The 7,119-nt window shown below is 31.6% G+C and overlaps 1 pseudogene; it reads right to left on the bottom strand.

Moving 5' to 3' along the window:
- Window positions 1–1,912: 1,912 nt before the first annotated feature.
- LOC114373064 lies at window positions 1,913–4,897 on the bottom strand (annotated as a pseudogene).
- Window positions 4,898–7,119: the final 2,222 nt, after the last annotated feature.

Genomic DNA, 7,119 nt, shown 5'->3' with positions numbered 1-7,119 from the left:
CCAAAGCAACTCTTGTCAAAATTGACTTTAAGACCCAAATGCCAATTCAAAACTCTTCATAATGGACTTTACCACCAACACATTAGATGTAGTTGCCTCACCAAAGAAAATTGTATCGTCCGCATATTGCAAGAAATCCACCATCACCTTGTTTTTCTCCGCTTCAAACGCACAAAAAAAATTCCCTGTGATGTCCCTCATCAAGCCCATTAGACCTTTGGCTACCACCGTGAAGAGAAAAGGTGAAAGTGGGTCACCTTGTCCCAACCTTCTTTGTGGGATAAACTACATCGTGGGACTTCCCTTTACCAAAATGGAAATGAAACTAGATGTGATGCAACCATTGATCCATGAGATCCACTTAGTACAAAATCTCAATCTCTCTAGCATATACCATACAAACTTCCACTTAATCGAATCCTAGGCTTTTTCATAGTTCACTTTAAAAATCATACACTTCTTTTTCTTTCTTTTTGCTTCCTCCACCACTTCATTCGCCACCAACACACTATGCAACAAGTACCTCCATTCCATGAATGCACTTTGTCTAACATCAATTACCCCCTATAAAACCTCCTTACATATGTCGAGCCAAAATCTTTTTTCAATTATCTTATACATACAACCCAAAAAAAAAATAGACGGAAATAATTTTTTCATATACTCTTACACTAAAGTGATTTTTTTTCTTTTTTATCATAAAGACCAAAGAATGGTCCATAAGGAATGACCATGATATTCAATTTTGGCATGACCTCCTAGGCCCCAGAGGTGAAGAATATGAAAGAATTTTCCCTTCTTATTATCCTTAAGGGAAAAAGGTGAATTCATAGTTTCCTCTTATTTGGAAAGCTATGAGCTGTCCTACTTGGTATAAAGCTCGTCTAGAGTTTGTCTCCACCACATGATCTTTAAGATAGATTTTATGGTGGCAGTTAATATTGTTTAAATAAAAAATATCATTATTTTGAAATAATCAAAGTAACCTAAATTTAAGAGGAAAAATAAATATAATATGTAAGATAAATTATCCAAACTGTAATTTAACTTATTTATTATTACAGATTTGGCTGGCCGGACTAATATAAGGCTAGGCCATTAAATTTTTCCAGTTCTATCAAGAAGAGAAGTTTGAGAGAAAGAGAACACTGAGGCATATATTTTTATTTTTATTTTAACTTTCTTTAGGGAACAGAAACACAATGCATTTTTTTTTTATTTTCTTCTTTGATAATTGTTGTGGTGAATTTTATTCAAATAGAATTTCATTAGAAAACTTTTTTTTTTATTCAAAGGAATGAGTCGAATGTGAATACTAAAGCATTTATAACAACTCATACATATTATTTAACCAAGTAAATTAGATCTCTAAGTAATTAGAAAATTATTAATTTTTTTGGAGTTACTAATACTCACCATGATATTAGTTTAAAATATTTTTGTCACATTTACTAATAATTATTTTTTACTAAAAAATTTGACTAACTACCTTTAATAGGTCTTATCTCTTAATCATATTTATTCATTGACAAGTCTCAAATTTAAAATTTTTCTTAAGAAAATCAACTTCAATTTTAGTTAAACCAACTAGATGTTGACACAAGTAAAAAGCTAACAACTTTTAATTTTGTTAGTTTCTTTCAAATTAGATGTAATGCGGAAAAAAAAAAAAACTTGGGTCTTTCCTTGATATCTAACCATGGTTTTGAACGTAACATGGACAACCTAAATTGAAACAACTACATACACACAACTGGGACAAGAGGGTAGATCATACGAAACGAAAGTTATTTTCAATTTCTATCCTTTTTTCTTCCTTTGCATCAAATGGGTACCAAAACATCATCTCACCACACATTTAGCGAAAACACTTCAGAATTTCGATCACAAAATGTTGCTGCAAGAATTTCTATCAGTTATAGCAGCCCACAAGTGGAAATGTATAAGTACCTACAACAGCAATAAGAACCCCCATCACTATTATTGAATAGTTGATGATCATTTCAGACCCGAATCTCTTGTAAGATCCTGAAATCTTCAAGTAGCACACTGATGGAACTAAAATTGAAGCTGAAACTGATAGTAATGCCCGATCAAGTGACATAATGGATCCAAATAAGGGAATGGCCACGGCTACAATTAGACTACTGATGAGCAAAGAGGTACCAATAAGCATATGTGTGAACCTTTTGTTGTAATTCCATGAAACCTTATTTTTTATAGCAATAATGGTTGGAGTAAGGTACAATGCATATTTTGCAATAGGATTGACCAAGGTAGTGTATATTGCTACATATGAACTTAACTTGCCCCCTTGGGAGGTTCAAAGTCACCTCTGATTCCACATCTTCTCCAAACATTAAGTAGCCCAAAACAGCCACTACTGCATAAACAATAGTGCATACTAAGAAGCATACAAAGAGGACCTGCCTAAAATAGAGGAATTTAAATCATGAAAAGGGAGAATATATAACTTCAGTTTTAATCCATGTTTAGCAAACTTGCTTTGCTCTTTAGAGAACTGACTTTTGTTTCTCATGGAAATGTAGAGACTTGGAATGATTGGATGACTACTATAACATAGGGCATATAAACTGATAGCAGTTGGTATTCCATTTGCATGAAATCCTGTGCCATCAAAGGTGCCACTCCATAATAGAGAGAGGAGGAAAATGGAAGAAGCTAAAACCCCAGTGGCAGAAACATAAGATAACATGCTCGGGTCCTCAACAAAATACTAGGCAGAATAATAAGGGCAACAATTATGGTGAAAATTGTTGTGCCTCCAATTGTTAATTCTGGAAGGTCAAGTTGCACGTTTGGTACTAATTTGTTCAGATTATCTCCCTCTAAAATTAGAGAACCTGTTACAGCTAGGTAGATCTCAGAATTCATGGCAATTGATACCATTAGCCTCCCCTTGTCTCCAAATGGATGTTGACCTATGTCAGGAAAGGTCTTGATATCGAGGGTCCTTATCCTTGCACCTTTTGACCAATATGGCAGTGTAACAGCAAGCAGGGGCCATCACAGAGAATAACAATATGCTTAGACATCCTCCATATGCTAGTGCATAAGGAAGGGATATTGTACCAACTCCTGAATCCAAAGTATAAATTATACTAATGCAATTTTTTATATTTCTGACAATAGCTTAGTATTTTTTGTAACTCATCTCAGAAAGAGAAACGCGGAGAGAGAGATAGGGGGGAGGGACTATTGATCAATTTTCTTGCTTTATTGTTTTTTTAAGAGTAAAATACATATTTGTTTCTTTGTATTCGTTGTTGGGAGAAATCTTAATGATTAATCAAAATGGATTCCGCTACAACTATTTTAACACAATTCCAAAACTTGAAAAGTGACTAAGTGATTTAGTTGTCAAGAGAAAAAAATTCCTTCTTAACTTGGGTGTGACTCTAAGTTATTAGAGAAAGTACTTGATTCCGGGTGATTCTTAAATGAAAGAAATAAAAGAAAGACTAAATTTAGAAGAAAAACAGTAATATTCACAAAAGCATTAAAAGATAACTGAAAATATGATTGCATAAATTAGTTGATTTTGGTAGAAGGTTGTTACAAACATTTCAAAATCATTATTAATACTTCTAAAATTTAAACAAATTGATCCTAGATCGTGATTATCCACGACCGTACATGGTCTCTGTTTCTAACTGATTTCGGCTGGTTTCTGTGTATTTCGGCTAAACAGCAACGTGGGTTTTCATATTTTCAACCGATTTTGGTCAATATTCCATTATTTTAGCCACGATTTTGTTCCCTTTGGTTTTTTATATTTAAATTGTTCCGTTTGGTTTTTTTATATTTAAAAGTTTCATTTTAATCTCTAACATTTTCAAATAATTTCAAATTTCCTAAACAATTTCACAAGGGACCAATATGAACCCTTCTAAAAAACATTAAGGATAAAAATGAGTCTTAAAAAAAGTGTATTTGTCTTCGTTTCGTCACATTTAGCAATTAATGTCAATACCTAATATGAAGCTATTTCATCAAAACATTAGAGAGTAAAATAAAGTTTCTAAATCATAAGCGACCAAACTGAACAAAAATTAAATCATAAAAGATAAAATATATATGTAATTTAGTCTATTTTTAACTAATTAATTTTTTCTTTTAACTGTGTTTTTTTTCTATATGTTCCAAAAATTGATAACATCATAATTAATGAGGGATTTAAAAATATTGTTTACTAAAACTAACTCCACGTAATTGTCTTGAGAGACTTCTAAATGATGTGATAAATGAGTAGGTTTCAAACACCATTATTATATCATCAAATAACATGGTTACTTATACCAAAATCTAAAATCAAATTTATTAAATTTTATATTGACTAAAATCAAAATAAAAAATTTTAAATGACCAAATCAAAATATTCTATAAATAAAAATCAAAATCATATTTAAGCTAAAGGTAACCAATCAAAAAGACATTTTATATCCTATTAAATATTAAAGTGAATGATACTTTATAGTATTGTAAAAAAATTAAGGACTCCAGAGAAAGTTTTATATATATAATTAATGACTATGACAAAAGATACTTGTAATATCTGAACGACAAAAGATTGATCAATTTATAAAAGCTACATAGCAACAAGATCTCCAAACCCTGGAAAGACAAATCCAATCCTCGATAGACATATATCCTAATAAACTAAGCAAAAACATTGAACAAAAAAGACAAATATACAAAACAAGGAGGATGGAAGGAGAGGGCATACAAACCAGAGAGAGCATTAATCATGAGGAAGCAGGTTTTGAAAAACGAGGTGTTACCCATTCTCTTGGTGCACTTTTTCATCACCCAGAAGGGGTATGGTGATGGGGGAGCATCTATATATATCACCCTGCTCATCACTAGCCATGGACATAAGGACAAGAGTACGTACTAGCATACTTGAGAGTACTATATATAAGATAATAAGATTAATCTCGGTGTTTGGCCATATATATAGATACGTCCATCGTATATCACTCATCTTATTTAACATTTTTCTCATTGTTTATAAAAAATAAATAAAAAACAATATGTTTATCATTTCTCTTGTCTCTTTTATGTTTATAAATATTTTTAGTAAAAACGTGTTGAACAAACATAATTTCTCAAAAAAAAAAAATACATTTAATTATAGATGTAACGTAAACTATGAAATTTATCTTTATGTAATAAATTTGAGTTTTTATATTTTGATAATCAGATAAATGTTTTATTTAATTTTAGTTGCATGCTTATTATTTTATTATTATATATATATATATATTTTAATTTTTATATAATCAAATCAATTTTTGAATGAATTATCAATGAAAATTTTCAATTTATTTAATTAATATTTAGATGATAAACTATTCACAAACTATCATTAAAAATATATTATTTATTTTAATTTTTAATTTTTAAAATTTTAAGATTTAATTTAAGTGCTCATTTTTATATTTTAATATATATTATGATTAGCAAAAAAATAAAATTAATTGAAATATCAATATAACTATAGACAAATCTAGAAAAGTAATTTTAAAATAAAATGAAAATGTGGCTAGATATATGTTTTATTGTCTCCCTCTTTTTCTATGTCTATGTTTTATCGTCTCTATCAAGTAATAAAAGTTATTTTACGCTTGTAAAAAAAAAAAAGTTGTATTTTAGACCGTTGGGGTGAGAGCTAGTTGGTAGTATTTAATGTGGTTGCCCTGTGATTGAGTCGGATTTAAGAGAAAAAGTTATTTGGTTCCATTAATTAGATTTGTATTGGCTTACATCATAATTTAGACTTATCTAAGTAATCTGATCTAATTTTGGGTTAAAAAAGTAACAAAAATAATTATTAAAAATCATAATTACGTGAGTTTCCCTTCTCATGTAATCAATATAATTTATAATTTTATAATTTTCAATATTAACTAATAAAATAGAATGTATTAGAAAAAAGTATATATAATAGAGAGTATTATGTTGTTAGAACTCCTCTGATCTCTCAATTCATCACTACTCAAATAGTAGTTTCAACTACGGTCCTCTCTCAAACTGTTGTTATGTTTTAAGCGAAGGAACATTTCAAAGACGATCGTTTTAAAAACCGTCTTTGAATGAGGTGAGTTTTTATTTTTATTGTGATTGCTCAGCTCGCGCCTTAGCCTTCGTGGACTCCCCTCACTCCATCTTTGAACTTCTCTGTCAACCGCGTCGTCGAGGTCTGCAATGCTGACACCCTTCGCTGCGACGCCGTCAAGGATCTTCAATGCCTCGCCGAGATTGTCGTCACGGCACTTAAACAAACCCCCGTCGGTGACGGCCAGGTCCACTGCGCCAAGAGGGCGCTCTCCGCCCTCGTCACTACCATGTTGCTTGACGACAACAACGTTGCCGCCAAGGGAACCGTACACTCCCACTCCTTCAGCCATTGCGCCGAAAACACCAACACGACCACCAGATCTACATGATGAGCACCAGATCTAAAGAAGTCAGAGGTGTCGCTCTCCCTCAAGTGCTAAAGCCATTTTCTCTTCCTGCTCAGGGGGAATGATATAGAAAACAGGTAAAGTTATTTAACATAATTGTTGCTCCACTTAGTTAGATTGTATGACCAAATTGATGTAGATTAGGTTTTGGGGATTGTATAGCCCCATTTATGATTCAACTAATCATGAATCCTTTTTATTTTTGGCTTTTCTGCTGTTTTGCAGTATTTTGCTCTATGTTCTTATATACTATTTTTGCTTTCTGAATGCAGGGTCCCTGCTCTAGTGCTACCACCTATTCCAAAAGATCCATTGAATGACTTAATGGAATGGTTTCTCGTAAAATCTTTATTCATTATTATTTTTTAATTCCTTAAAGCTTTGCAATAAAAATCTTATTGGGTTGCACTATGTTGAGCTTAGCTTATTGCATCTAGTGTTTACTTTAGAGTTAGATTCAGTGGTTTTATGAAATTACTTCATTCATACTTCTTTATATTTTGATATTGACATGTAGATTTTTTTTCTTCATGATGTGAATTTTTTTTAGGTTCAGAAGAGAAAAGTCATAGCACCACAATTTGATGCACGCGCTAGTTGGTGGACTCAAGGACCCGATGCTATAATGCAG

This window comes from Glycine soja, chromosome 11, assembly GCF_004193775.1.
Source record: "Glycine soja cultivar W05 chromosome 11, ASM419377v2, whole genome shotgun sequence".
NCBI lineage: Eukaryota > Viridiplantae > Streptophyta > Magnoliopsida > Fabales > Fabaceae > Glycine > Glycine soja.
The sequence above is the reverse complement of the archived record's forward strand: the minus strand, read 5'-3'. Positions and strand labels throughout refer to the sequence as shown.